This window comes from Myotis myotis, unplaced genomic scaffold (assembly GCF_014108235.1).
Source record: "Myotis myotis isolate mMyoMyo1 unplaced genomic scaffold, mMyoMyo1.p scaffold_m19_p_17, whole genome shotgun sequence".
Taxonomy (NCBI): domain Eukaryota; kingdom Metazoa; phylum Chordata; class Mammalia; order Chiroptera; family Vespertilionidae; genus Myotis; species Myotis myotis.
The window spans coordinates 25,356,141-25,366,163 of NW_023416321.1; positions in this window are offsets into that span (position 1 = coordinate 25,356,141).

Here is a 10,023-nt window from a genome sequence, read left to right on the forward strand (position 1 = left end):
AAAAAATCTCTGGACATTGAAACTCTGCTGAACACAGGGATGCACCCCGGTTCCACGGCCGTGGGGAGGGTAGAGGGTACAGAAGCTCTGCATTTGGGTCCCTCCGAGACATCACTCTGTGTCTGTGTCTCTTCCTTTGGCTGGTCTTGATTTGTATCTTTGATAAGCAAACTGTCATCATATCTGTAGCCCTTTTCTGAGCTTTGTGAGTTCTAGTGAATCATCGAACCTGAAGGAGGTTGTGTGCTATACACTGGATGCTTGTGTAGCCCCAAGATCCAAATGTTGAAACCTCACCGCCAATGTGATGGAAATGGAGGTGATTAGGTCCTGAGGGTGGAGCCCTCATGAATGGGATTAGTGCCCTTAATAAATAAAAGACCCCACAGAGTCCCCTTGTCCCTTCTGCCATGTGAGGACACAAGAAGACACCAGGCACAAAATCTGCCAGCACTTGCATCTTGGATTTCCAGCCTCCAGAACTATGAGAAATAAATGTTTGTTGTTTAAGCCACCCAGTTTCTGGTGTTTTTGTTATAGCAGCTCAGACCAAGACGTCATGGGAACCTTCTGGATTTGTGGCCAGTCGGTCAGAAGTGCGGGTGGCCTGGGGACCACTGAAGTGTGGCTGGTGTCTGAAGTGAGGACAGCCTTGCTGGGACTGGGACCTTCAGCCTGTGGAGCCTGGCTCCGGGGCCAGGTGGTTCAGAATAGAGGTGGGGGGACTTGCCACCTTTGAACAGGCCCTTTGTGACCCATCTGTCAGAGTAAAACACTGTCCTTCAAAGGAGCTTCCCGTGTTTTCTCTCCAGTGTCAAGTTTCCAGGATTTTGTTCCCTTTCACTCCCACCACTGGCAGTTTTTTCTTCCTCACTGTCACTGTACCCACAAAAACACTCGGTATGTCAGCTATAGGCTTGTCCTCCCGTTCAGAGATGCCACTTAAATTGTCATGGAATATTCTTCTGTTCTGATAAAAAGCTCAGAACAATAACCTGACTCCTCAGTAGAAGTACAACAAAGCTGCCCGCCAGTGTGCATGTGCGATGAGGGGCTAATTGTTTTTGCTGTTGTCAATCCTTTTTTTCCATTGCTTTTCAGAGAGAGTGGAAGGGAGGGAGGGGGAGAGAGAGAAAGAGAAACTAATGTGAGAGAGACATCGATTGGTTGCCCCCATACCTGCCCTGATGCAGGCCAGGATTCGAACCTGCAACCCAGGTACGTGCCCTTGACTGGGAATCAAACCCATGACTCTTCGGCGCTCGAGCCGACACTAACCACTGGCGAGGCCTACGAGGGGCTAATTTTTGTTTTTTTAATGTTATTGATTTTAGAGAGGAAGGGAAAGGGAGAGAGACTCATTGATTGGATGCCTCCTGCACGCCCCCTACTGGGGATTGAGCCCACAACCTGGGTATGTGCCCTGACCGGAAATCGAACCATGATCTGGTTCATAGGTTGATGCTCAACCACTGAGCCACACTGGCTGGGCATATTGTGAAACAATCTTAATTACTCTAAGCCATCGGTTCTCAACCTGTGGGTCGCGACCCCTTTCGGGGTCGAACGACCCTTTCCCAGGGGTCCCCTAAGACCATCAGAAAACACATATATAATTACATATTGTTTTTGTGATTAATCACTATGCTTTAATTATGTTCAATTTGTAACAAGGAAATTGGGGGTCACCACAAAATGAGGAACTGTATTAAAGGGTCACGGCATTAGGAAGGTTGAGAACCACTGCTCTAAGCAGACTCTTAAAAAGGCAGGTCTAAGAGGGATGGGTAGACACAACTGTGATATGATTCTAGGTCCCTTTCAGGTGATTGGCTCTATGGGGATTTCCCAGGAGGTGTATGTCCTAGCGTCTCATCTATGGATGGAATGTGAGTCTAGGACAGTGATGGCGAACCTATGACACCCGAACTCATTTTTTTGGTTGATTTTTCCTTGTTAAATGGCATTTAAATATATAAAATAAATATAAAAAATATAAAAAATATAAATCTTTGTTTTACTATGGTTGCAAATATCAAAAAATTTCTATATGTGATACGGCACCAGAGTTAAGTTAGGGTTTTTCAAAATGCTGACACGCCGAGCTCAAAAGGTTCGCCATCACTGGTCTAGGATGTGAGAAGACGCTTCACCGCTAACCGGCTCTCACACACCATTTCCAAATGTTTCCATTAGTTTCCAATGATGTGTTTAGGTTTCCATTGCACCACAGGTTCATCTTAGTAAAGCATCCGTGAAGGCCCCCTTTTGTACTCATCTCACCTGTCTTCCACGAGGGTCCCATGGCATTGAAGGGTCCCATTCCAACTCAGCTTTCTCAGAGGTGTCTCTGTGACAAGAGAGATTTCTCACTCTTGTACCCAGGCCCATGGCTTATCCTCACTGGGCCCTGGCAGCGTACCACTGTGCCCATCTTAGGCTGGTCCAGCCTTGCCACCAGTTCTTCCAGGTGGGTCTTGCCCAGGCCAGTCCTGGGGCCGGGAGCCCCGTGGACAGATGACCAGGAGTCCGAGTGCTCTGTCAGTGTTGGCTCACCACCGGATCCACCCCCTGCTGGCTGGATTGGCCCACTCTGGGACTGGACCTCAGGGTTTCAGAACCCTCGGTGGCTGGAAGCAGAGTCAGAAGGTCTATGCTAAAATCACCTGGAAAACAGGTCCGACAGCTAAGAGTGGAATCATGGACTTTTCCTCTGGGCAGATACTTTCCTTGCCTGGGGCCAGAAAGCCTGGGTGAACTCGGAGATGACATAATCCAAGTGCAAACACTTCAGACTGGGCTGCTAAGTGGTTATCAAATGTGTGGGCATGGAGTGGTTCATCGTCTTCCATTGTTTGTGGGATCAGTGGTGATGTCTCTGCTTTCATTTTTGATGTGAGTAATTTGTGTCCTCTCTTTTTCCCTTAGCTTGGCTAGGGGCTAATTGATTTTATTTATTCATTTTGAAGAATCAGCTTTTGATTTTATTGATTTTCTCCATTGATTTCCTGTTTTCAAATTCACTGATTTCTGCTCTGCCCCTTAGTGCTTCTTTTCTTTTGCTCCCTTTGGATTTAATTGGCCTCTTACTAGTTTCCTAAAGTGGACCCTAAGATGATGGATTTTAGAGCTTTCTTCTCTTTTTAATATATGCATTCAATGCTATACATTTTCCTCTAAGCACTGTTTTCACTGCATCCCACAATTTTAAAAAAATGTTTTTTAGGTACGTCGGCGGCGCATCTTGAGGAGAGACGAGCCCGCGGAACCGCAGCGATGACTGAGGCTGACGTAAATCCGAAGGCCTACCCTCTCGCAGATGCCCACCTCACCAAAACGCTATTGGACCTCGTTCAGCAGTCATGTAACTACAAGCAGCTTCGAATAGGAACCAATGAGGCACCAAAACCCTTAACAGAGGCATTTCTGAGTTCATTGTGATGGCTGCAGACGCAGAGCCCCTGGACATCATCCTGCACCTCCCGCTGCTGTGTGAGGACAGGAATGTGCCCTACGTGTTTGTGCGCTCCAAGCAGGCGCTGGGGCGGGCCTGCGGGGTCTCCGGCCTGTCATCGCCTGTTCTGTCATCGTCAAAGAAGGCTCCCAGCTGAAGCAGCAGATCCAGTCCATTCCGCAGTCCATTGAAAGGCTCTTAGTCTAAACCAGTGGCCCCTGCCACGCTCTCTCTTGCCTCCTCCCCCTGGGCTTGTGTATCATACTGTCTGTGTTACCATGTAGGCTTCCCAGCTACCGTCTATTGTCATAAAATATTGTAGTAGTAAATCTTTTTATATTTTTGAACTATTTTTGTTTTGTCTTATAGATTATCATCCCCACACCCACCCCACCCCTGCCCTAAGCCTCCTCTTCCACTTTCCTTCTGCCATCTTTCCTCCCTTTTGAAAAATGAACTAAGGCCAGAACAGGTGGAGCAGAGTGGTGACGCCATTCAAAGGCAGGAAAGAGCCAGGGTAGAGATCTGCTTCCAGCTTTGAGGCACTAACTCCCTTTTGTGTACAGGGCATGGTGAGGTAGACACCACCCACTTGATCTGCCTTGTGCCTGGCGTACAGAATCACTCCATACGTGATCCAGGGGTTCCTCTGCTCTCTAGGGGGACGATGCATCATTTGGGGAAGAAGCATGTATCCTGTGAGGTTGTTCGTTGTATGCCCAGGTGTCATTTGTTAATGTACCCCTACCGGTTGCTTTTGGTAATATGATATGTCCATCCCCCCTCACCCCCCAAAAAAACCAACCTCCCAATGGTGCCCCTGAGGGTGGCAGGACAGCAGCATTCCAAAAGTGGCCTGGGCTAGTGAGACACGGAGCAGTTGGCCTGGGTCCTGGGTCTTAAAGGAGTCTGGAGTGGCAAGAGAAAGTAGAGTCAGCTGGTGCTGGACTGAAGGATGCTGGGCAAGTCTTGGAGACATGGGAGCTACAACAGAGGTGAGGGAGTCCAAGGAAACATCCTTTCTGGTGAATAGATTTCTTCAGTGGATGCTTGGTATCAGCTCTGAGAGCCTTTACCCATTTCCTGTCCTGCCACGATGTGGGTCAGATGTATGTGTTCTTGCTCACGTCAGAAGGACAGTGCTAATGTGTCATTGTTGTGAGAGTCCTAGTAAAGAAATATATTCATACTACAAAAAAAAAATGTTTTTTAACTGATTTTTTTCTTTTCTTTTTTTTTTTTTAAAAGAGAGAGGAAGGCAGAGGGAGAGAGAGAGACAAACATTTTGCCTCCCACACCCACCCCGACCAGGGATCAAACCGGCAACCTGGGCATGTACCCTGATCAGGAATCGAAAGGGCACCCTCTACCTCTTGGTACACGGGATGACGCTCAGCCAACTGAGCCACACTGGCCAGGGCCACACGTTTTGATAGGTTGTATTTTCATTTTAATTTAGTTGAAAATATTTTAAAATTTCTCTGGAGATTTGACCCACGTGTTGTTTAGAAGGGTGCTGATTAATTTCCACATTTTTTGGGGGGAGGGGATTTTTCAGTTATCTTTCTGTTACTGATTTCTAGTTTAATTCTACTGTGGTCTGAGAGCAGACATGGTATGATTTCTCTTCTGTTAAATTTGTTAAGGTGGTCCTGGCCGGCTGCTCTGTGGTTAGAGCGTTGGCCCTTGGACTGAAGGGTCGCAGTTTGATTCCCAGTCAAGGGCACATACCTGGGTTGTGGGTTTGATCCTCAGCCCCAGTAGGGATGAGTGCGGGAGGCAACCAGTTGATGTGTCTCTCACATTCATGTTTCTCTCTCTCCCTCCCTCTCTCTCTTCTTCCCTCCCTCTCTCCCCTGCTTCTTCCCTTCCTCTTTCTCTGAAAAAAAAAAACCAAAAAAAAAAACCACACACACAAAAAACGAAGGGAAAAATATCCTCTGGTGAGGGTTAACAACAACAACAACAATTTGTTAGTGTGTGATGTACGGCTGGAATGTGGTCGATGTTGGGGAATGTTTCAGCGAGTTTGCTGCTGTTGGAGAAGTCCTCTGTGGATGTTTGGCTCTGAGGCTTGCTCTGTCTCTGCATCTGGGGCTTCCTGCCTGTTGCTAAGCCGTGTGCGTCCTCCTGCTGGTCCGACGGGACCTGCTGGGCGAAGGGAACTGCGTGGTGCTGCGGTCAGAGGCCTTGGTCGTGTGGCTGGGAGGTTGGGGGCGGGAGGAGGCCAGGGAGTGCCCGGCAGCCCTGGGATGAGGCCTCGGGCTTTAAGTGACCCCATGCTTCTGGAGTGTGACCTTCACAGTGTTTCTGTTTCCCCCTTTCCTCCCCCAAGGGCGACAGGAAGGCTGGAGTGGGCTGGCCTCAGGCATTCCTTTCCCGGCCCCTCGGGCTCTGATAAAAGCCCAGCAGCCGAAACCGGTTTGGCTCAGTGGATGGAGCATCGGCCTGCGGACTGAAGGGTCCCAGGTTCGATTCAGGTCAAGGGTATGTACCTGGGTTGCGGGCACATCCCCAGTAGGGGATGTGCAGGAGGCAGCTGATGGATGTTTCTCTCTCATCGATGTTTCTAACTCTCTATCCCTCTCCTTCCTCTCTGTAAAAAATCAATGAAATATATTAAAAAAAAACACACACACAAAAACCCCAGCAGAGGCTCCAGCTCACCAGCTCCTCCTGCAAGAGGCCGCATTAGGAACAGAGGCTCTGGGTTTTCAGAGTAGTCTCTCCCTCCTCCCACCGGAAGCGGGAGGGACTCCCCGGATATGGACTGTGGGGACCTGGCTGAGCTCTTGGAGGTAAATCTCACAATAGGGTGGGGGCCCCCCCTCCCTGGTCCCCCCTGGAGTTTCTAGTGCCGAGTGGTTGGCCCTGAGCCTCAGCAAGGCATCGGGTGTTCCTACTCCAGGTTTCGGCTCTCGTCTCCGGTGAGTGTCCGCTCTGGGAAGCCGGGGTTCCCTGCGTTTGTCTGTCTGTCCCTCCAGTCTCTGAGCGGCAGCTTGCCCTTGTCCTCCTCTCTCACAAATCCAAGGAGAGCTGTTGATTTTTTCAGTCTGTTCTGCTTTTGCTGATTGGTAGGAGGGAGTGGCATCAGCTGCGCTTCTATGCGCAGCTGGAGACCGGATCGCCATGATTTCATGTTCATTCAGTTCCAAAGACTTTCCTCTGCTTTGACCCAGTGGCCCGCTGCAGGAGGTTGGCTGTGGGAGCACCCTGACCACCAAGGGGTAGCTCCTGCGTTGAGTGTCTGCCCCCTGGTGGTCAGTGCATGTCATAGTGACCGGTCGACCAGTTAGTTGTTCAGCCGTTTGGTCACTGGGTCACTTAGGCTCATATATATATTATTGACTATATTTCCTATGCTGTAATTTACATCCCCACCCATTGGTTATTTAGAAGTGTTGTTTGTTTTTCACATATTTGGGGGGTTTCCAGATATCTTTCTGTTGTTATTGGTTTTAAATTTGATTCCACTGTGGTCTGAGAATATACTTTGCATGGTTTGAGTTGTTTTAAGTGTATCAAATTTTGTTTTGTGACTCAGAATGTGATCTAGCTTGGAAAATGTTATATGTGCACTTGAAAAAAAATGTGTATGCTGCTGTTATTGGGTGAAATGTTCTATGTCAGTTGGTCAAGTTGGTTGATAGTGTTGTTCAAGGCCTTTATGTCTTTACTGATTTATGTCTACTTGGATCAGTTCTTGTGAGAACAGTGTTTAAATCTCTGACCAAAACTTGAACTTTTACCAGTCTTTGTTTTAGGTAATTGGAAGCTTTCTTATTATTAAGTGCGTAAATATTTAGATATGTATGTCCTTTTGGCAAATTGACCTCTTTATCATTATGAAGTGACCCTTTTCATCTCTGTTAATATTCTTTGCTCTGAAAACTACTTTGTCTGATATTACTATAGACATAGTAGCTTTCTTTTGATTAATATTACCATGACATAGCTCTTTTTTCATCCTTTGGCTTTTAACGTGTGTCATTATATATTTAAAATGTATTTTTTATAGACAGCATATAGTTGAGTCTTGTTTTCTTATGCAATCTAGTCATCTATTTTTAATTAGTGTGTTTAGACCGCTTACATTTAATGTATCCGGAAGGGTCAGAACAGGCCTCCACAGGATGTGCTGCTTTGGCCTGTGAATTATCTTGAACTGAAGGCAACCGAGACCCTGCAGGTTCATGAGAAACTTTTACCTCTCCTTACAGAATTTAAGTCGGAGGCCTTTCCCATAGTAACTTTTTATGACCTAGCTCTGGGGCAGGGCAAACATCTAACTACCGAACATTTGCCTGTCTTATCTGCCTGGGAATGACCTTCCTCTCTTCGAATCCCAAGGCATCTTACCTCATCCTTACCCCAGACTGACGTATAGACCTCATTTTAACTTTCTGTCTCTGAACCTGTCACGCGTGTGGGTCTCTGATTCTCATGTATGTTCCCATGTGTACATATGAAGTGAAATTTGGTTATTTTCTCTTGTTAATCTGTCTCACATCAATTTGATTATTCGATCAGCTGAAAAAAAGGAAAATGGAAAAAAAGGAAAATGTTATCCTCTTGTGGATAGCTTAGCATGTAGAATAGAGAATAATACTACACTCACATTTGAAAAAGAAAGCAACACCATAATTCTCTGTCTTTTTTTCCTCCTTTAACATTTACTAGTTTCAGGTTGGCCCGCATCTGTGTCCATTTACTGTTGTTCTGTGAAGTTACTGAGGATAAGGGAATGTTCATATGAAAAAAAGCTCCTCAGTTTGCAATTGTATATACATCTCCCTCTATGTAAAAGGATTCATGACGTAGATAATAGCATTTGAACTTCAATACCCACATCTATGAATAATATTGGATTATTTACCACCTGATGCTACTGGGACTACCAGATGCAATAACCCTTGAAAAGGCACAAAGAGTAGTGTCACTTGTTTAGAGAACAGAAACTCAATTCTTAAAATACCCAACCACATTAGTGCTTCTTTAACGTAAGTTGCTTCTTTTTTGTTTGTTAATCCTCATCCGATGTTTTTTTCCCCATTGATTTTTAGAGAGTGGAGGGGAGAGGAGAGGGGGAGAGAGAGAAACATCAATGCGAGAGAGACACATCGACTGATTGCCTCCCACACATGCTGCTATCTGGGGGCCAAAAATCGAGCCCACAGTCAAGGTGTGTGCCCTTGACCAGGAATTGAACCCAAGACCCTCCTGTCCGAGGGTCGACGCTCAAACTACTAAGCAAGACCGGCCAAGGCATACGTTGCTTCTTTAAAAAAAAATCTCAGAAACTTACTTCTACCTTATAAAGCTTTCATTGCTTATTTGTAAGAAGTGATGCCTCTTTATATCTAAAGAAAAGGCAAAAAAAGAAAGAAAAGAAAAGGCTGAATGCAATTCGTGCTGTTTCCTTTTGAAACGTTTTAAAATGTAAATCTAAATTGACTGCTGATGTAGGAAGTGTCAACTCTCTTTAGTTAGAAATAGATGCCAGCAAAGAAATCTTAAAAACTTCTATGAAATGTCAACAAGCTTCTGCATGTATTTCCCTGCTGTGGGTTCCTGCACATTTCTGTTCTATCCCAGGAGAAGCCCTTTGCTCTATTAACAGAAGCCCCACCTGGTAGGTGGGGAGTTTCTGTTTTGCTTTCCGTTCCTGAATGAGTCATAATGAGACACTGCTCATTGTGTCTAACTGCTTCATATAGCTCAAGTCAGAGATCTTCAGCCCGTCCCCACAGCGGCACACAGTGACCTTTCACCTGTCACCTCTCGGGAAGGTAGCCAATAACCAGAAATGAAATACAGCAGGACCAGGTTGCACACTTTTAGGAAACAGCAGTCTTTACCATGGGCGAAAGGGGAGGACCCTAGAAGTGATCATGCCCAACTTATGGCAACATGGTCACTAAGAAGGTGCAGAGCCCTAGCTGGTTTGGCTCAGTGGATAGAGCGTCGGCCTGCAGACCAAAGGGTCCTGGGTTCGATTCCGGTCAAGGGCATGTACCTTGGTTGCAGGCTCCTCCCCGGCCCGGGCCTTGGTTGGAGCTCATGCAGGAGGCAACCAATCGATGTGTCTCTCTCACATCAATGTTTCTCTCTGTCTTTCCCTCTCTCTTCCACTCTCTCTCAAAATCAATGGAAAAATATTCTCGGGTGAGGATTAACAAAACAACAACAACAAGGGAGGTGCAGAGTAGATGCTGGAATTCTGTTCCACGGTTATCTCTTTTCGTCTGTATTTTTGATCTTTCCCTTTTTATGAGGCAGTTCCTTTCCTCTGTGCTGCCAGTTATGCCCCAGTGTTCCTTAACAAAGTAACAATATTTAATGAAAAACCCCACTGACTTGCTTAGTTTGGTGTAGCCCAGGGTCTTGCATCTTCTGTTTAGGACGACTGCTCCTCTGCATAGCTTGTCCTGTCTCCCCTCGCCCCAGTGTTAGTACGTGCAGACCCAGGGAGGGTGCGAGGACTGAAAATATACTCCGTAAGTGGAGGGCAGGGAAAGACGAATGAAAGAGGCTGGCCACTCCGGTCTGGGAATTAATAGAGTTTATTA